The sequence below is a fragment of the Vombatus ursinus genome, unplaced genomic scaffold, assembly GCF_900497805.2.
Source record: "Vombatus ursinus unplaced genomic scaffold, bare-nosed wombat genome assembly UNPS02007284.1, whole genome shotgun sequence".
NCBI lineage: Eukaryota > Metazoa > Chordata > Mammalia > Diprotodontia > Vombatidae > Vombatus > Vombatus ursinus.
In genome coordinates this window covers 27,653,127-27,674,423 of record NW_020947062.1, presented here as the reverse complement: position 1 = coordinate 27,674,423, position 21,297 = coordinate 27,653,127, and the positions used below count along the sequence as shown (strand labels likewise).

General features: G+C 36.5%; 1 protein-coding gene across 2 annotated transcripts in view; it reads right to left on the bottom strand.

The window, feature by feature from the left end:
• MAP4K5 (mitogen-activated protein kinase kinase kinase kinase 5) overlaps positions 1-21,297 on the bottom strand; it is a 176,444-nt gene that overhangs the window by 137,338 nt on the left and 17,809 nt on the right. The window lies entirely within an intron of this gene.

Sequence of the window (21,297 nt, the reverse complement as noted above, 5' to 3'; positions counted from 1 at the left end):
TGAAAATAAATTTTTTTAAATTATTACAGAAACATAGTAGCTTTGTCAATCTTGCTTTTTACCTTATGAGAAGACTAAATTATGAAAATCAATTTAGTATTTCATCATGTTCTTTGTTTTAGAACATCAGGAAATGATTAGTACAAAATGTAAAGGCATTAAATATAAAACAAAACAACACAGAACACTTCAGTTACTAAAATGAATTATATTATCAGAAACAGGATAAAAACAAAGGGAAAAGTCATGTACTCTAACTTCCACTAATCTTCTAGGTTATCTGATTAGCAGAGATCCAGAGTAACTTAATGGACATTATGATTTTTAGCTTTGAAATGAGAAATTTGTTTCATGTAAGTATAACCAGAACTATTATATTTTCACAGATCATTAAGTCAATTCTATATAAATGTTGTAAAGACAACTGGTGAACATGAACAGCATATTAGGACAGCTGGGGAGACTGGTTTCTGAAAGGCTTGAGGTTGTGTAACAGAAGGCCCCTGCTCCCTGCTTTTGAGCATGTGCAGATAGTCTGTCATGGATTCTGGCCTACTAGCTGCCTAATGAAGAGAAATCATTTTGACAGGCTGTGGAGCCAGAACAGGGAGCGTTCAGAAGTCTCCAACCAGCCACAACAACTCTCCTGCTGTGCTTCTTTCCTGACTGCCTAAGATTTGGTGAGACAGAGATGCTCTGGATGCCTCCGGAGAGAGAGGCTCAAGGCCTTTATCTCTATCTAAGGCCAACATATGACCCACGGATACAGGCCTCTGTTCTTTGCCTCTGTGTTTGTGTTCTTTCTAGATTTTAGGTGGAGTCCTGGAGACAGCTAAAACAACCTTTAGAACTTTAAAATGTCAGAACAGTGAGCCACTGAAAGTTTGGAAATGAGTGTGTCCACTGCTAAGTTTTACAGCCCAGCAGCAAAAAGTACTGAGGTTCTAACTCAACAGTGGCTGAGGTGGAGACTCATCCAATAGGTATTCTGCATTTGGAAGGGAATTTGGTGGAACTAATGCTTTAAGTTAAATCCTGACCCCCCCAAGTATTGAGGTGGTACAGGGAAAAGTGCCCCTAGATGCTGAAGGAAATGTTCATACTTCTGTCTTGCTCTACCTTCACACTAAATATCCTTTGTACAAGAGAACTGGTATTAATTGGCTAAATGGAACTAATGGGAACTCAAAATGATGGCATTAGAAAAAGTCATACCATCTTTATAGGGGTAAATATAAGCCCCTAAATGGGCACTATAGCCAGCCTTTGGTATAGGAGAGTGAGTTCAGGGTCTCACTCCATAATCAAGCAAAACTTAGTTGTTATAAACAACATATGCTACCCATTATCACTTTCATAATCACCTAATTAAGTAGCCTCTACTTTTAAAACTTAAAATTATAAATTTCTAAATACTTACTCCTATATGATAAAATAAATATGCTTAAATTAATATCTATCTGATCAACTAATTTTTAACCTAAAACAAAGGCTAACATTCATGAAGCAAAAAATCTGTTATTATGCAGGTCAAATTCAATATCATTTTAACGGGATGTGAAAATTTTAATCATCTTAGGACAATTCTAAGGATATTTCTTAGGACAAATTAACCTGGCTTCTCTTTTCAGTCCTTCTCTGAGTAATTCCACCAACCATGGAGCTATAAGGCTAACAATCCTTCATTTTAAGGCCAAAAAGGAATCTGTGCATTCAGATTCCAGGAAGGATGAGAAAGTCACTTTGGTAAATTGTAGGAAAAAAGATTGGAGGGTCACACAGAAAAAAAAAAGATACATAATCAGGAATTTTTCTTAAAAAAAAAAAAGATACATAATCAGGAATTTTTCTTAAAAAAAAAACTTCATTTGATTCTTAATAACAAACAACAGATAATTTCATTCAATAAAAGAAACACTAAAAAAAGGTCAGTTCCTATTTTGGTCAATTACATGGGGAAAGGGAAATAAAGGAGAGAAAAGAGGAGTGAAATAAAGAGAGAAAAGAAAGTGAAAAAATAGAAGAGGAATCATACAGTCACAGATGTAGTAGTTGAAAAAAACTTTCATAGCCATCTAGTCAGACTCCTCATTCAGCAATAAATGGCAAACTAAAAGAGCAACAGTATCCTTATTCCATATTCTTGCTACATTAGAGCTAAGTAAACCTATTTTTGGCAACTGTTACTGACTTGCTAACACCTTATTTCATGTCCAAAAAAAACACGAACTAACAGGGTACCAGCATAAAGGTCACCCCTAACAGATGGGATCCTAACAAATTCCTTCTAATATCAAATATGGTTTTGATAATTCCTACAGAATCCCAACAGAGAAAACTATTAGTTACTAACCCAATGAACACTGATACAAAAATTGTAAATAAAATAACAAAATGACTAAAGAAACATATCAAAAGATTATACTCCCTTAGGACCAGACTGGATTCATACCAGAATTACAGGGCTGATTCAATATTTTAACTGTAAACATAAAAAACACAACAATAAAAATCATGTTATATCAATAAATGCCAAATAAAAGCTTTTAACAAAATACTAGAAAACAAAGGAATGGAACCTTCCTAAATATGGTGAATAGTATTGACCTAAAAGCAAGATCCAATATTATATTTGATAGTACTAGTAATGCTAGTTATAGCAGTAAGACCAGAAAAAGAAATATGAAATAAACACAGGCAAGGAGAAAACACAGTTATCACTTTTTCAAGATCCGATGTTGATTTATATAGAGGACCCTAAAGAAACAACTAAAAAATTAATTGAAATAGTAACTTCTGCAAAGTTTCAGGGTATAAAATAAACCTAAACAAAACCCAGAATGAAGAGACAGAAATAACTACAGAATACAGATTACAAATATATATATATAAAAATAAAATTTAAAAATGCACCTGGGTTAAAAGAAATAAAACTGATTTACACTATTCAAGCCATGTAAGTAAAAAAGAATCTGGCAAAAAAAAATAAATCAGACAAAGAAGAAAATATCTTTTGGATCAATGGTTAGGGGAGAGTTCTTCATCAAAGGAATAGAAAGGACTAGAGAAAAGAAAATGGACGATTTTAGTACAATAAAATTAAAAGCTTGTGCAAAAACAAAACCAATGCAGCTAAAATTAGAAGAGAAACAGTTAACTAGGATAAATTCTCTACAGCAAGTTTCTTTGATAAATGCCTTATCTCTCAGATATATAAGGAACTGATTTAAATTGCAAGGGCAGTGCACATTTCAATCTTCTGCATTCATCCTTTTTCACTGGGGGAAAGTCACTTTTAATCCACTTTGTCACTGTTTTGAAAATTAACTGAGTTCTAAGGAAATCCCCTAGTATAACTTGGAGGTGGCTTAAATTACTAGTCTGGAAGACCCAGGGATAGCATAGACAGTGATCCTAAAAGACAATTCACCACAATTATCAAAGTGCAGTCTGAAGGACACAAAGCATATTCCCATTGGTCTCTTATTGCTAAAGGTTCACAAACAGTTAATTCACCAGTCAGTCCCCCAGGGTTTGGTTGGAGAAAGTGTCAAGGTAAACAGCTATCACTGGGAAAGGCAGCACCAGAAGTATCATTAGAAACACAGGGGCCAGCCAGTGCTTATCTGCCTCTGCACTATCCATCTATCTATCCCCTCCCCCTATTCCACCTGACTCTCTCATCTCTCCCCGCCCCCCATCATCCAGTTCCAAAAACTTCCCATCAATTGTTATGAGCTGGGTCTAACTCAGGAAAGTTTCCTGGTAATTTAGGTAAGAAACTTTAAAAAAAAAAAAAAAAAAAGAGAGACACTCAATCCACCTCATATTTGACGAAAAATTTACTTAGCCAAAGCAGGGGAAGGACAGTCAGGGCATTGATTCAATTGAGTCTTGTTCATGCTACAAATTTATGGTCTGAAGGTTGGTGAGAGGTAGGAAGGGATAGGGGCACTCTAATCTAGTCATATCCCACATGTTTTGTATCCAGGTGATGAGGAAGCTCCTTTAATGTCCTAAGTCTTAGTCCCCTGAGTCAATCAAATCTCAAGGGCAGTTTGAATACTTCACAAAGAAAAACCATCCTAAGGGAAGTGTGATTCTTAGGATTCTGCTCCCAACAGATGGCCCCTAGTAGTTCTTCCAGGTCCAGGGACCTGAACTCATTTGGAATGCTACCAGACCATCTCCTTGCTTGTTTATCTGGGTTGCTAATATTTATGTCCTAAACTTTCCTGTTCAAAGGCCACTGTCCTCAGAAGAAAAAACAAAAGCAAAATAGGACTTGACCACCTGAAATTTCTCATAATCTCATCTATGCTGAGTAGTGGCTTCACATTTCAGGAAGGACTAGCAGTTGACAACTCAAAGAAGGGCACTCATGATAGGAGGGTCCTCAAAACCATACCACAGGAAGATGGGCTAAAGGAACTCTAGAGATGTTTGGTCTGGGGAAGATAAAACTTGAGAACAGGATACAATTAAGTATTTGAAGAGCTGTCATGTGACAAAGGTTTAGACTTGTTCTGCTTTGCTTCAGAAAGAAAAATTAGAACTGTCAGTAATCAAAAATGGAATATAAAGCCTTGGAGAAAAAGCTGGACTTGGCATGGATATTGTAGAAAGGAATCCTGGTCAAGGAAAAAAGTAGAACTAAATAGCCTCTCAAGTCCATCTGAACTGTAAGATTCTGTGACTACTGTAAATAATGCTTAACTTTAGGGATTCAGAGAGACCTCAGGACTTAACGCCTTCCTGAAGATTCCAGGGCAATCCAAAGCTACACTGACTGGCCTTTGAGTGTTGATTGAGGTAAGAATAGACCAGTTCGAGAATGATTCTAACTAAACTACTAGAGCCCCCAAATCTAGAGGCTCCAGGACAAATGTTAGAAAATAAACTGCTTACTTGCCATTATTGGTCATTACAATATCTGCTCTGATCTACTTAATAAACTTGTTGTAAAAATAAAATAAGATCATATAGATCACATTTAAAAAAAGAAAGTAAAATTCTCATATCATTGCAAGTAATAACAGCAACAGACATTTATATAACACTACATCTTCAAAGGTATTATTCTCACCAAAACACCTTTGGAGGTAGGGAATATAGGAACGAGGAAACTGCAAAGAGATTAAGGAGGTTGCCTGGAGTCACACAGCTAGTGTCAGAGCTAGAATTCAAACCCAGGTGTCCTGACTTGTCTAGCATTCTTTCTACTATACCAAATAGACTCTCCCGATAATAATTATTTGTGAAAACAGCATGATATAATGGATAGAATACTGGACTTAGAGTCTGGAAGACCTGGGTTCAGGAGCCTGGTGATCCTAGAATCTGTCAGCGTCAGTTTTCTCATCTGCAAACTGGGGATAACAACAGTACCAGGTTGCTGTGAGGATCAATGTGAGCATTATGTAAAAATACTCTATAAACCTTAAACTGCTATATAAGTGTCTGTTCTTATTTTTAATCTTTGCCCATAGCATGATAATGAAGGTTTCTGCCCCAAAACAAGTAGTGACATTGTTTTGCTTTGCAATAGTCAAACAGAAGGATTTTTTCATTACATTTCAGTTACTTAATGCTTAAAAGAAAGCATTTTTTTAAATGCCATTGATACAATTTTGGAGTTGGAAGGGACTTCAGAAGCCATCTAGCCCTACTTGTACCTGAACAACATTCAAATAAAGGGGTCATTCAATTTCACAAATACTTAATAATCAGGAATCTTTCTAAGTCAGTCAATTCCACTTTCTGCCAGATAATATTACCCCTAAATCTGCTTCTTTGAAACTTCCACCCAGTGCTCCAAGTTCTGTCTTCTGGAACCAAGCACAAATTATTTCTCCTCTGAGTAGCTAATTTCATTATAACCAGATCATATTAAGGTGAAGTACTGACTATAACAATATTTTGCTGTCATGATGGCTGACCTGTAACACACATCTGCATAGCTTTATTAAAATAAAAGGCCCTTGCGGCAGCTAGGTGGCGCAGTGGATAGAGCACTGGCCCTGGAGTCAGGAGGACCTGAGTTCAAATCCAGCCTCAGACCAAACACTTGACACTTACTAGCTCTGTGACCCTGGTCCACTTACTTAACCCCAAATGCCTAAAAATAAAAATTTTTTTTAAAAAAAAGGCCCTTTTGGGGGGAGGAGGGAAGACCTCAGGCTATATAAACAACAGGATTTCAAGTTCTGATTTTATGACTTTTAAATAAACTATGAAAAAAATTCACCAAACATCCACCTAAACGTAAAGTCAATCTAATAAACATTTAATAAGCACCTATTATGTGCCAGGCACTGTGCTAAGCTTCAGGGATATAAATATGGAAAAAAAGCAGTCCCTGCCTTCAAGCAGCTTACAATCAAATGGGGGTAGAAGAACTCAAAAGGAGATTTGGGGTAGAGGAGGGATCTTGTTCCAAGGATGTGAAACCAGTCAGGGCAGCAGATGCAGAGGAAAGTGAATCCAAAAGATAAAGTTTTTGCCTTCTATAAAGGAAAGCACTGCGAGGAGATTGGTATTCTGCTTTCTAGCCCTCCAATCAGAGGGGCAAGGAGGCTGAGAGAGGCTAAGGTGTCAATCAAGGCTTAAGTTAGTAGAATTAGTACTGAGTTTATAAGTGATGAGCTTATCCCAGGAGAGGTTTCTTGCTCCACGGAGCAGGGCAGCAGATGCAGATCTAAAGCTTGATGGACAGGACTGAGGCTGAGTCAATGCAAAAACTATCCTTCACTACTCCTCCTTTCTCAAACCCCAGTGCAACCAACATGCTAAGTTAGAAGTAATTTTCTGGAAACATAACAGTAAATTTTAAAACCTAGGAAAAAACAAGTGTTGTGGATAGACACACTGAAAAAAGGACAATTAAATGGACCCAAAATTGAACAGTAGGAGAGTGGGCTGGATTACCTTTAGGGAATTCCAAAGTTCTTTTAATAACCTCAAACTTCCCCTTTGAAAGAAAATTCCATTTTTTAAATACTAATATTTTTCCAATGTTGTATACTTGACAAGACAAAGAATATCCAAAGAACAGATAATGAATATTATCCAAAGAGCAACAAAAAGAAACATAGTGGGTGTAAGTATGCTGCAACAAGCTTCAAAGATAAAGCATCAAATTTATGTGCAAAATACAAAATGGGTTGATCACATGGCGAAAATGAGGGACACCTCACACATTCTCTGGTCTCTTTTCAACAACAATCACAAAGCAAGGAGGCTCTAACACATTGGGTAGATTCCCCATGGAAGAATTATAGGAGGATACAAACAAGAAGAGTTCCACATAGATAAGAAGGCATGGATTAGTTACAATCTGAATCACTGGTAGGAATATATTCATCTTACAGTGACGGACAATGATCCATTTGGGACCAAAAAATAATTTCAGCTATTATTATTCCAGATTTTTTTTTAGGCAGAACAAAAATAAGTGCAGTTTAGTCAAGAAATTACTGGCAAAATGAAAAAGCAGGCCTCCACAATTTTATAGTATCAGTCAAATGTCAACACTGCCAAAAGAGATGAAGTACCCACACACAAGTCTTGGAAAGATTAATTCCGGTATCAGTAGAACGATTCAAATGTCGATAAATCAGATTCTCTGGCAAGATTTTCATTGTCACAGTAGAGTAAGAGTATTTGTAATTCACCTTCATGTATAAGACAGTAAAATTACAAAAGAAGATAACTCAGAAGATATGAAGTACCATAAGATTAACAACAAGAAGCATTTTATAAAAATTCTACTTTTTCTACTTCAGTGCAATTATTAATTAAAATGTTTGCTCTTAAAGATACAGTACATCAGTATTTTAAATCTGAATTGACAAAGTTTTATTATATTTCTAACAATAGAAGATGAAGCATAAAGATCCAAAAAAAAGTATTGGAGGGGCTTTTTTTTGTTACTGTTTTTTTAAACTGGACCTGTGATTTCATTACTGTAGGAAGCTCCCAAGATAAACTGGAACCTGCTCAGTAATTTAGAGTCTTAGGCACAAGTGAGAGGTTAAGTGACTTGCCCAGGGTCAGAGAGCTAATAACGTGCCAGAGCTAGGACTTTAAACTCAGGTCTTCCAGCCTGCAATGCCCCATCTCATCCCACTATGCTCTACTGCCTCTTATTTCTTTTTTCTAATCTACAATAATTTTATTCTAACAGAGAAACCAGAGAAACCAGAAACAAAGGCCTACATTACATTGAAAGGTGATCTTTTCAAGGTTGAAGTTTGAACTCGGCTAGCAACACAGACAGGCTTACAACCACAGCTCAAAATATTCATCTCCCAGGACTGACTGCCCCATACAGACCTGTCATGAGACAGGCTATTTAACTGTACAACCAAATTGATGAGGTCTGGTGCGGTGGTGGCAAAAAGGCGGACTATTAAAAACTTTACAATGATGCCGATATTAAAGTGCAGTCATTTTACCGAATTCTCTGCCTCCATCTTTTGCTAAGAAAGGGGAGGAGAGAACATGCTTATTTCTTAAATTACATTTCACTTAATTCTCAAAGCATATGCATCCTAAAGGAAGGGTCTGAAGGTCAATTCAAGCAAGGAAGAGAGAGAGAGAAACTAGGGCAGATTCGGATCTTTGAGTCAAAGAGAAAGGGCAGCAATAAAAATGGTGGAGGAGGGGAAAGTTAAAAAAAAAAAGTCTTAGATGTCCAATGGGTAAGAGCCACCTCTCTTTTCTGTTATTTCTTGAAGCCAAGATGTTGCACAACAGCAGCATCTACCATCTTCAAAAACAAACTCTACGATCTGAGTCAGTCATGGGATGCCAACAACAGTCAGGAGTTAGAACTAGGCAAGCCTTCACTGGAAGTTTTTAGCACCACAAAGATTTCTGTAACTTGGGCTAAGTGATATTTACTACCTAGATTAAAGCTCTTGAAACGACATTGTAATGCCAGGAGATCTAAGAGTGGAGGAAGGGAAGAGGGAGAGGAATTCTGGTTTTAGGGAGGGATTTTTGGTAGAGTTACTGTAAACAAAATGTTTTGGAACAGTTGTGGAGGATGGGTTGGGGAATTTGGGTTAGATCCACAAAGCTCCAAACACTAGTTTCAAAGGCCTTTAGCCTACTCACAGGTCTTTTTCTGAGATACTTTCAATGGCTGATATTTAATCTGTTGCTTCTTATTCAGAGACTGCCTTACATAATTTATTTTCAGGCTTTTACAGGGCTTTTTTACATAAAGGTATCAATTATAGAACCATATGAAGTAAACCTGAGGAAAGGCAGTGTGGTACAATGGAAAGAGCACTAGGTTTGGAGTAAGAAGACCTGGGCTTTGATCTTTATTCTCCTACTTGAAACCAAATGGTTTAATGTCTCTAGATCTCAGTTTCCTCATCGATAAAAATACATACAAGGAGTAGAAGAGATGATCTTTTAGGTTCCTTCTACATATGACCCTATTTTAAAATAGAATTTTTAATTCAATCACACCGTGCAGAATTACCAACCACATTTCCTACTAACAAGGATACTAAAACTAGCTACAGCAGTAAAAAGGCAAGGAAAGAACATAAAATTAAAAACCCTGGTGACAGGGGAAAACACCTAATTTTATGCTCTGTTTTGATGATATCCTTTTGTTCCGCCAAAATGAAGAACTGATGGGGCAATTGTTCAAACACTGTAATTTTCCTGCCAGATTTCTAAGACAGAAAGCTGTACCAGGCTCTTTTATAATGAAAGGCACTGAGGTCTTTCAGAAAGAAAAAAAATACATTTCCTAAACAGAGACTCTACAGATTCAACTCATTAAAGAGATCTTTCAGAAATTAAACTGTACAACTTTAGAGTTAAGATTCAGACAGTAAATTCATTTACAATGCTGGGATTTGTATCTAAGTGTCATTCTGGATCATTATCTGTCATTAGTTCTTACCCCCCCCCAAAAAAAATGGACAAAATTTCTTCAAACCTTTCTTTAAAAAGACTTACAGAATAAGAAGACCCTAAATGACAGGTAGCATTAGGAAAAAAAATAACAGAAGCATTATGTCACCAGTAACAAAAAACAACATACACATATTTCTTGTTCCTAATCTTTTCATATATTTAAATAATAGAAAATCATTTGTGTCCTTGAACTTTTAAAGACTTTAGAGCACTAGGTTTTTTGGTTAGTTTTTTTTTTTAAATATGTGCCACTTTGCTAAGCACTGGAGATATGAAGGAAAAAATAGTCACTGATCTCAAAGAGCTCAGAGTCACTTAAGGGGGGAGACAACATACAAAAAACTGTATGAACAAGATACAAAGAGGACAAACTGGAGATATTTACAGAGAGAAGGCACTAATATTAAGGACTATGGAAAGCTTCTTGGAGAAGATGTAGTTTAGCTGTGATTTGAAGGAAGCCAGGAGGTAGAAATGAGGAGGGAGAAAATTCTAGCTATGGGGGACAGCCGTGGAAAATTCAAAGAGAAGGGAGTGTCACTGGCAAGGAACAGAGAGGAGGCCAGTGTCACTGGGACCAAATAGTCCTCATAGGGAAGTAAGGCATAAGAAGACAGAAAAGGCAGGAAGCTGTCATGTAACAAAGGTCTTTAAAAAGCCAGAGGATTTTATATTTGATACTGGCCATAATAGGGAGCTACCAGAGTTTGCTGAATAGTAGAGTGACATGGTCACGCTTGTGCTTTAGGAAGATCCGTATGACAGCTGGGTGGAAGACTATCATGGGGAGAAATTGAGGCAGGGAGACTTGAGGCAGGATTTCAGCAACCAGGAAGCTATCAGAATCCAGGCCTGAGATGAAGACCTGTCCCAGGGTGGTGGCAGTGTAAGAGAAGGAATACAAATGGATGATTAAAATAACATGCTCCAAGTAACTAGAAATGCAAAGTAAAACAACTTTGAGACTCCACCTCATACCATGCAAATTAATTAAGATAACAAAAGGGTTGCAGAAAGCTATACACACCAACACACTGTGTGCAAAGTGGTAAAAGAGTCCAACTTTTCTGTACATTAATTTTGAAATACGAAAGAAAAGTAACTAAACAGTATATACCCTTTTTGCTCTAGTTAGCCCCCTTTCTGAACTCTCCAGGAAAGTCAAGGAGAGGAGCGATGGTCTAATAGAAACCAAAACAATCAAAACAAGAGTTTTTTGTGGTAACAAAGAACTAGAAATTAAGTAGGTGTACATTAATTGGGGAATAGCTGAAAAAGTATAGGATTCAAATGATTTGAATGTAGTAAAATTATACTGTACAGTAAAAACAGTGAATATAAGGAATTCAGAGAAACACAAGCTCTGCATGAATTGATACAAATAAGCAGAGCCAAAAGCACAATATACAAAATGTCTACCACAACATAATAAATGAAAAGTAAAACTCTTCTGAGTATGACTCAGAAAACCAATGAAATTTCTGAATGACAGTTAAGGAAATATTTTTCCATCTTCACAGAATAGGAGTAGGGAGACTCCATGGTCAGATTTGGTCACAGTATCAGCTAGTTTTGCTTATTTGTTACTCTTTGTCACAGAAAACGGTTGGGGGAAGGGGAGGCACAGAGTTTTTGTATTCACTTCCCAAAAACGTTTGCCCCGTAAAGACAAAATACATCAATGGAACATAATTTTTCAAAAAGAAATATACTTCAAAACAATGTCAATATTATTTATTTTATTAACAACTTACAAAATAGCCTTGCTAGATGAAAAACATGAACCTCCTTACAAATGAAAATCTATCGTTTATTTTCAAGGGCAATGTCAAATTTTTAATAAAATATTTTCTAAACTAAATTTCTTTTTTCTTTGTCAATTCATTTCCTCCCATTCCTTAGTTCATATTTTCAAATGAATTTCCTACCCAAGAAATATTTTATCTTAAGACCTCAGATTCTACTTTTAATTCTTAAGTTTTTACATAATGATTGAAACTAATAAACTACTTTTAATAAAAATGTCATAAGCAGGACCCCAGTTTTGTAAATCAAGTAACTATTCATATTGTATAGAATAACTAAGTTTGGCTACAGCATAATTTTATTAAAGATGTGTCCAGTACTGCTCCCTTATGAGCATTTGACTTGAAAAATTTTAAACAAAATATACAATTGCAAGGAGAGGTGGTCAAAATAAATCTTAGTTGTTTTTTAGTTGGAAAGAGAATAAATGCTCAAAGCTGAATTAAAATAGCTTGCATCTGTTATAACAGCAGGTTAAGGTTGGTGATCAAATGTACAGACATAAAAGGATGACTGCCCTCCCGTTCTATTTTTGCTACTTATGGTCATCCCCCCTACTCCACCCACTAAAGTGACTTCCAAGGTTAAAACACTTCAGTAAAGTAGCCCAAGTCATCAGTTTTAAATAAGATTTATACTCAGATTCCAAATGTTAGCTAAAGATAAGAACGGGACATCAGGGAAATTAAAGGAAATATACTTATATTACATTTATTATATTACATATGTAACATATTATAGTATGTATAATATATGATATAGAATAGTCATATAAATACACTGTTAGCACATTGTACAAATATATAATGTACAATAAATATGTGATATGCTATAGTTTATTAATATTCAAAATACATCATGTAACACCAGTCTGAAAGAAAAGCCCTGAGAAACCAAGGTACAAGCCCAAGGGGACTTTGGACTGTGCTATCTATGAACTGAGCTAAACTGTGAAACTAATCATCATCTACTCAAAAGATAAATTAGTGCAAGAGGGATTTAAGCTCTCAGGTGTTAGGGGAACATCCTAGTATTTGTTACATCTTTAAAGTAAATATTCTTTTGTAAAAGCTAATCCAACTGTTAATGGTTAAATGTAACTAAGGTGCAGAGGATCCCTCCCTACAATTGAAGGAACACCACTGGTGGGGTTTGGAGCTATTGGCAGGGAGCCTAGACACCCCCAAACCCCATCAATGTAAACAGAGAAGCCTGGAGAAGGGGTGAAATGTAGCATCTTTGGCCTTCAGGACGTAAGTGGTAGGGTAGTCACTGTTACATCTATGTGTAAGCATACATTGTGAAAAATGATTTCTAGACTCAGAGCTCCAGCCCCCAGCCCCCAGCCCCCTTTCCTCAAAGTCCTTTAGAAGTACATTACTAATAATGAGATTGTATTCAGTCTTCTTATCCTGGCCAACCCCCCACCCAAGCCTGAATTGATTTAATCAAAGGTCTGCTCATGTTTGGGTGGAGACAGATTCTTCTGCCCAAGGCTGGGAGTGATCTGGTATGACTGGGGGTGGTCTGATAGAACAGGTATTTCCTCTGTCTGGAAGTAAATGATGGCAGGGTGATATCAGGCCCTGGTATATAAATTGGTATATAATGTCCCTGGTATATAAATTGGGCACTCCCAACTTCCAAATTGAGTTAGTTCTGGACTGGCCCCTTAGCGGGGACCAGTTCTGGACTGGAAGTCCCAAGCAATGAATGTCGCTAGCTTGAGAGAAATTAAACGTGGACATACAATCTATTTAATTTGTCTCTTTTCTTAGAACAAACTCTATGGAAGGTTGACATTTAAATGGTGCCATGTGACTCGGATTTGAACTGAGACTTGGAAACTGGACTTTCCTTGCCCCCTCCCCAACAGCACCAGGACCGAACGCCCACAGGACTTTTTTTTTTTCTCCTGAAGTCCCAGTCCAGAAGTGACTCTTATCCACAAAATCTCTGCTCTTAATTTCTCAGACTCCCTCTATTAGGTTGCAGTCTGCTTTTCTCTCCAAGCAGCTCTGGGGTGGGGGCCTCAAGAGAGGCCTCCTTTGAAAGGATATCCTTTATAATTTGGGTATCGGTCAGTCAGAGTAAATTGGCATATGATAAATTATATTATAATCTGAAATGGTTGCTTTTAGAAGGATGTGAAACTAAAAGATAACTCTGAATTTTGAGCAGTCTAATTCTAATTCGAAATTGGTTCATCTTAAAAAAAAAAAGAAAAAACAAAGCATAGAAATCCAACAAGAAAATTAGATTTATGTTCACTCTGCTTTGTCACTCTGTTTGTAACAATGACTGTCACGTCTGTGGTGAAAGATTTAAAATGCAGGGATGGGGGGAGGCTAGGTGGCACAGTGGATAGAGCACCGGCCCTGAGTTCAGGGGGACCTGAGTTCAAATCCGGCCTCAGACACGTAACACTTACTAGCTGTATGACCCTGGACAAGTCACTTAACTCCATTGCCTAGCCAAAAATAAATAAGTTAATTAATTAATTTAATTTAATTTAATTAAATGCAGGGACAGCTATGTGGTGGAGTGGATACAGCACCAGCCCTGGAGTCAGGAGGACCTGAGTTCTGACACTTACTAACTCTGTGACTCTAGGCAAGTCACTTAACCTAGATAGATAGATAGATAGATAGATAGATAGATAAAATGTTTAAAATGCAGCCAGGAAAACTTCTAAGGTCTCTAATTAGAGAGAACACTAGGAAATAACTCCCACCTTAGGCATTCAGCAGGAGATTAAGACTCTTTTTAGGAGGGTCCCAACATTGGTCAAATTGGGGTTATAAGAATAAAGTTAGATAATAAGTAATGGAATTACAAAGCAAGGTCAGACTCTCCCTGAAGTTGGTTGGAAGAGAAATCAGCTAAGTAGCAGCTTTAGCAGTATAAGATTAAATCAAAAGGCTGAGAGAGAAAGCTGAGAGTTTGAATTCAGGTTTAATAAGATCTCAAAGCTAAAGTTTGTAGATTATGTTTAAATTAAATCTAGAGAACTGTCTTTGCACCCCTCCTCACAATACATCTGACATCAGGACAATGTGTTTAAACTGCAAAACTAAACTTTTGTCTTTTGAGACATTTTGATGAGGGCTTTTATATCACAGCCTTAAATGAGAACACTTTAGGATTTCAGTGATTTGGTTAAAATGCATATTAACATTCTTTGTGAAAGGTGTGCGAGAAATACAGCTCTCTTGATTTATAAATTATTAAGCATTAACTCCCTCCAGATTGTAAAAAGTGAAGACAAGCAGGACAAAATTGGAATGAGTATGATTTTTAATTTGGACAACTGTGTAATTAGGCAGTCAAGCCTTTTGTAATCTGTTAATGAGGTTTGGGAGTAGCCAGAATCCCACTCTTGTGTTTCAACAGGACAGGAACATAAGCCACTGCATGTCTAACAATGGTATGTGCACTCTGGGATATGGTTGCATGTAAAGGAAAGTGGAGGCAGTCTGAGTAATGGGTTAGAAAGATTAGGAAAGAGAAATAAAGGCTTGATTGAAAATAGGGAAGGTAGGAAATAAAAGATTTGGGGGCAGATGGGAGTGGGCAGCAGACGCCCATGGGCTCTAAGCCCCTGCCCCCATCTTTAGATAGTTGTTCTGGGTGCCCTCGTGCCAGCTTCAGATGGTTTAAGCATGTTGAGAAGGTATGAGGAAGTTTGATTTTGCTTTAAGTAGAAAGATTAAAAATGAAAATTTTGTAGCTTGATTTGAAAACCAATAGATAAAATTATAGAGTAAGGTTAGAAGGAATTATATCCACCCGCCTTTCAGGATAAATCTGTAGGAAGGCCTTATTAAATCCAACACTACATAAATATTGGCTGTAGTAAAGATATTAGTTATTGTGATTTGCGATTATTACATAAAATCTTAAAATGTTTCCTTGTTCTGTTCAATTAATTATTAAGTTAACTCTACAAGCTTTGGAGGTTTCTGCCTAGGGAAACTGACCACACCCTGTCAGCATTAAATCAAATTCCTTAGGTCTTTTTACCTGGGCCAAAACCTTTAGCTAATTTGATGATAACAGGTCATTTCAAACTGTTAGTAAAATTTTATATGCATTAGTCTGAAATTCCCAAGAGGATGGAATGAGGAGCTGGTATGCTTAGGGCATCTCTTTATCTGTTAAGCCTCAAAAAAGGGAGTAGAGAATAAAAAGGGTTATTCAGAGCTGGGAATTGTCACCACATGCTTTTTAAGGGAATATATGAATTTATGGATAATATTTTCTTTTAAAGGGCCACAAGTATTGAACTTGAAAAAAATTAAAATGTTTATCATTTGCAATTATAAATCCAGATCTAATTTTATTTAAACCAAAATCTGTCCTGAAAGAATAAGAACAGCATCTCTTCCTATCAGGATTAAGCACAAAAAGATATTGTTATTTGGCATCAAGAAATTTATTAACTGTATGGCCCCAAGAAAGTTCTATTACTTCAGCTTACTGTTCTGTAAGGGGATAATAATGGAACCCACCCAGGGATGTTGTGAGGATCACATGATCATAAAGTGCTTGACAGTGCATAAGACAAATGCTATCTGAATGTTAACTGTTTAATTAAATGTAATTGTTTCATACTTGGTAACTCTACATGAGTTTTCTTAGATGTCATCAGTACAATGCCAATGATGATGAGATGAATGATTTTCTGTGTAAAGCAATTTGTAAGTACATCCAACTAAATTAAGGTCACCTCATTGGTAATTAAGTGGTTTTGTTTCAAGTTTTAAATACATGATAATTGTTTATGGCATTGTCATATTACTAAATTTTCTTATATTGTGTAATTTGGTAAACAATTGTATCACCTATATTGTTAGAAAAGCAATTTCTCTTACGATCTAGAAGTTGTTAGATTAAAAAAGTTGTCAGAAAGAAAAAAAATGAATGAGTTAGGAAACTGTAAGGTCATTCTATCTGACAATGTGTTGTAATATTCTGAAGTACTATAATTTAAGATATCATAAACTTCCAAGTTTTGTATATATTTTAAAAGGGAAGTTTCAGCTAAAATTATTTAGCTCTCACTTATGAAAATTAAGACTGTTAACTAAGCTATTTGGAGAATTTAATTTGTTATAGTAACATCAGGATAAATTGTAAGCTGTTTTTAAGAAAGGGAAATACTTTTACAAAGAAATGTTTTGCAAAATCTTTCGTGTTATTTTTAGAAGGCCTATTAAATTTCGATTTGTAAGCTTATTGCGATAATAATTTGATATGCATAACAATGAATTTTTGAGTTTCATTCCTGGGTTTGTTGTGTCCTTGGACTGGCCTTAAATGAGTGCTTTCAGAGAAATAGAATCAGAGTCAGCAGCTTGATGGATGTAGCATCAGAGATCTAAGGTTAGCGATTAATGCTAAAGCATCTAAATTACTGTAATGAGCTGTAAGTGGGAAAGATCTTGCTGTTTTGACCTGAATTTATTCTATGGCCTAAACAAGAGTTGAAATTAGAGTTTGAACTTATGATTTGTGTAAGATTCAATTCCTGAAGTATCTTGTTCTTTCATATTCAGTATGGTTAGAGAAGGGTATATAAGCTTGAGAAACAGAGGTGCAAATCTATAAAGAATAGTAACTTATCTTGTAGTAGTAACTATGGGGAAAATTGAATATATTCAACTACTCAAGGCTCACCTTAAAGAGTCTTAAGATCCCATTGTTAAGGGAGTCTGAGAGCAGTACTATTTTTCTGTGGTGAATCTCTTAGTGTGTTACCAACGTGAGATTATAGTCACATACCTGAAACTGATTATTGGAACTTGCTATTCAAGACCTTATGGGACTGTTAACTGACGTTACTGGAGTCTGACTCCAGGTATGATTAGCAAGAAATGCTACTGAGCCAATGATCCATGATGCCAGCAACCTTGTGGGGATGAACTGCATTTATGAACTGCAGATGTTGTTTCTCGGGGAAAGGTTGGGAAAACCCAGGATTCTCCTGACTCAATTTCCCCACTATGACATCTGGCAGACTTTAAGCCTGGCTTAATGTTACTGGCCATCTATATAACTTCTGTCAGGAATTGACATGAAGTTAGGGAAATATTGTTCCCTCACTATAGTTATGTCCCTATTCTTTTATGGCAAATTTCTATAATCAAAAAGTTCTCTAAGCATGATATTAAATTTCTTAAATAATAGATTGATACTGGAACATCTGAGTTACTATACTAAGATGCAAATATAAAATTGAGCTATTTGGCCTAGAATTTAAGTCCAAACAACTACTTAGCCTTGACCTCTGTTACTAGTATATATTGCTATATAAGTTAGGGTCCTTAAATTCCTCATAATGATATGGGGATGATTAGCTTATGAAACCAGGATATGATTTTGCTACTTAGTTAATATCCTAACTGCCTCAATTCTGTTACAATTAGTTAATTTTAAAAGAAGAACGACTTGCGGTCTATCTTATAAATGCCTTAAAAGAAGCATCCACTTTAATTAAGGGTTTTTTATTTGACCAGAAGTTGGAATTGTTTTATTACTTGATATGTAGTACTGTTTTAAAACTGATCACTCAATGTATTTTGTATGTACTGGTGTCTCATCTTCTTATAAAAGTGTTCTGTTATTAATTCCTTAGTAGAATCTCATCCTCCTGATGGGGGAGATGAATAATGAATTAATACAAAGTATAAAACTGGGTTCTAATTTTTCTTAGATATATCAACATGAAAATTGGCCACGGTCCCAATTTTTTTAATTTTATAATAATAGAGACATAAGGGTTGAGTTAACTTTCATTATTTGACCTGGTTATTGGCAAGGTAATTTAAAATCATGTTAAGATCAATTTTGTAGGAGATTTTAACAAGAAACAGGATTCCTACAAGGAGTTTAAAGAAGACAGCCTGCTGGAGACTGCTTAAACCACACTCTGACCTTTTAGAAAACTTAATCAGATGATGTGCCAAACACTGGACAGCTGTAGGAGATGAGACTCCTGAGCCTTAAATGGACAATTTTAATCACTGTTTACTCTTTCCCTTTGTCTTTTTATCTGCACACTCTATTTACTTACTAAAGGGACTGCCCCCTTGGGCTTTGTCAATGGGTAGATCAATTTCTCCTCTTTCCCCCCTCTCATATTGTTACTATATCAGTGATTCATTGACAAGGCTACACCTCTCACTAGAATCAGATGGGGAAAAGTGAAAAATGATTTCTAGACTCAGAGCTCCAGCCCCCAGGCCCCTTTGTCAAAGTCCTTTAGAAGGACATTACTGATAATGAGATTGTATTCAATCTAGAATAAGAAATTCTAGCCAAGCCCCCCCACCCCCCAGCCTATCTGCTCAGGCTTGGGTGGAGACAGATTCTTCTGCCTACACAGCCCAAGGCTGGGAGTGATCTGGTATGGTTGGTGGGGTGGTCTGACATAACAAGTATTTCCTCTGTCCAGAGGTAAATGATAGTGGGGGTGCTATCAGCACCTGTTGAAAAGGTATATAAACTGGGCACCCCCAACTTCCAAATCGAGCTGGTTCTGAACTGGCCCCTTAGGAGGGCCCACTTCTGGACTGTAACTCCCATGTAATGCATGTCACCAGTTTGAAAGAAAGTAAAATGTGGACAAATAATCTATTTCATTTGTCTCTTTCTTAGAACAAACTCTGTGGAAGGTTGTCAACATACATGTATAAAAGTATGTGTATGTGTTATAGTATATGTATTCACATATACATACAATATTATACATTCATACATATACTTTTTATCAACCAAAGCAGATATCCCTAATCCCCAAAACACTCATCTTCATCATTTTCTTATCTTCCCCTACCAAAGAAGGAAAATAATAAGGCTGGGATAAACTAGCCAGGCTTTGGAGGGGTTTTTTATTTGTTTTTTGGGGGGGGATTAGGGGGAGGGAACCTCAGGGAAAGTCAGGTCTAAAAAAACCCTAAGCATGGGCCCATTTGTAACAATATCTTTAACTGGACTATGAAGATCCAGGACTTTACCTTTGGAATACAGAATAAAAGAATCTTAAACTTTGGGCTGGTAGCTCTCCTAGTCTAGGGAAGCCTATTTGTATTCACTGTTGAATGGCTCTACTTAAGAAAAGTCTTTCTTATGTTAATGCATATAAAGGATGACAGCAATACAATATAATAAGCATTTCTTTCTAACATAGTCATTAAAGCTTTGAGCTTTTACTTGGTCATTTTTGGGATGTACCTCCACACATATTCATTAAGCCCCTCCTGGTAAGAAAGGGAAAAAAAGTTAAGTGAAACCACATTATTCAGAGAACACAACTGACTGTACATGTGAAAGGGTTTCCTCCACAAAAGCTAGAGATCTAGAAGGGCTTCAGAAAGAGATGTTGAAATGTAAAGGGGAAAAAAAGAAACATTCAAATGAAAAATAAACATTCCTCTACCTAATAAAGATTCTGAGGCTTGAATGGCTCAACAAGGGTGTATATTGTCACCTTATTTATTTAACGTATACGTAAAGTACATCATGTGAAATGCCAGGCTAGAGTAATCAAAATCTGGAATTAAGAGAGAGTGGAGAAATATTAACAATCTCAGATATGAAGAAGGTATCACTGTGATGGCAGAAAGTTTAAAGGAATTAAGAAGCCTTTTAATGAGGGTGAAAGAGGAGAAATGTAAAAGCTGGCTTGAATCTTCATATGAAAAAAACTATCATCTTAACAACTGGTTCCATCACTTCCTGGCAAATAGAGGGAGAATAAATGAAAACTGTATCAGATTTTATATTCTTGGGCTCAAAGATCATTGCAGACGGTGACCACAACCAGGAAATCAAAAGATACTTGCTCCTTGGAAGGAAAGCCATGGCAAATCTGGATAGTATACTAAAAAGTAAAGACATCACCCTGAAGATAAAGGTCCATATAATCAAAACTATGAGTTTTCCAGTAATAATGTATGACTATGAGAGTTGGATTATAAGGAAAGCTGAGCACTGCAGAACTGATGCTTTTGTGGTGCTGGAAAAGACTTTTGAGAGTCTCTTGAACAGCAAGGACATCAAATCATTCAATACTTCAAGAAATTAATTCAGTCTGACACTGAACAAAAATATAAAAGCAATGAATTTGCCTCCAGGACATATATTGGCTTCACACCTTTGCCCATAGCCACCTAGGCATAAGATGGTGAAAGGCAAAGAAATGTAATGGACTGAACTGCGACTGAAGACTGTAACTGACTGAACTGTGACTCATCACTCTTAAGGCTGGGCAAAGAGCCTTAATGATGGCTGAACAAAATTCTCCCAACCCCTACCAGGAGCTAACAAACCTAAGAAGAGAGGCTTGACAGAGTCAAAACAAAAAGCCTTCTTGTAATCCTATGCTAAACGTCACTGCCCTAGCTAAAACAGAGCCACAGAGTTCCAAATGAAAAGAATACTCCAGCTGAAGAGAGCGTAGTACTACCTACCTCAGCCTATGGCTGAAGGTAGAAAGAGAATACAAGTGGAAAGAGAATACAACTGCTCATCAAAGAGCAAGCCCAG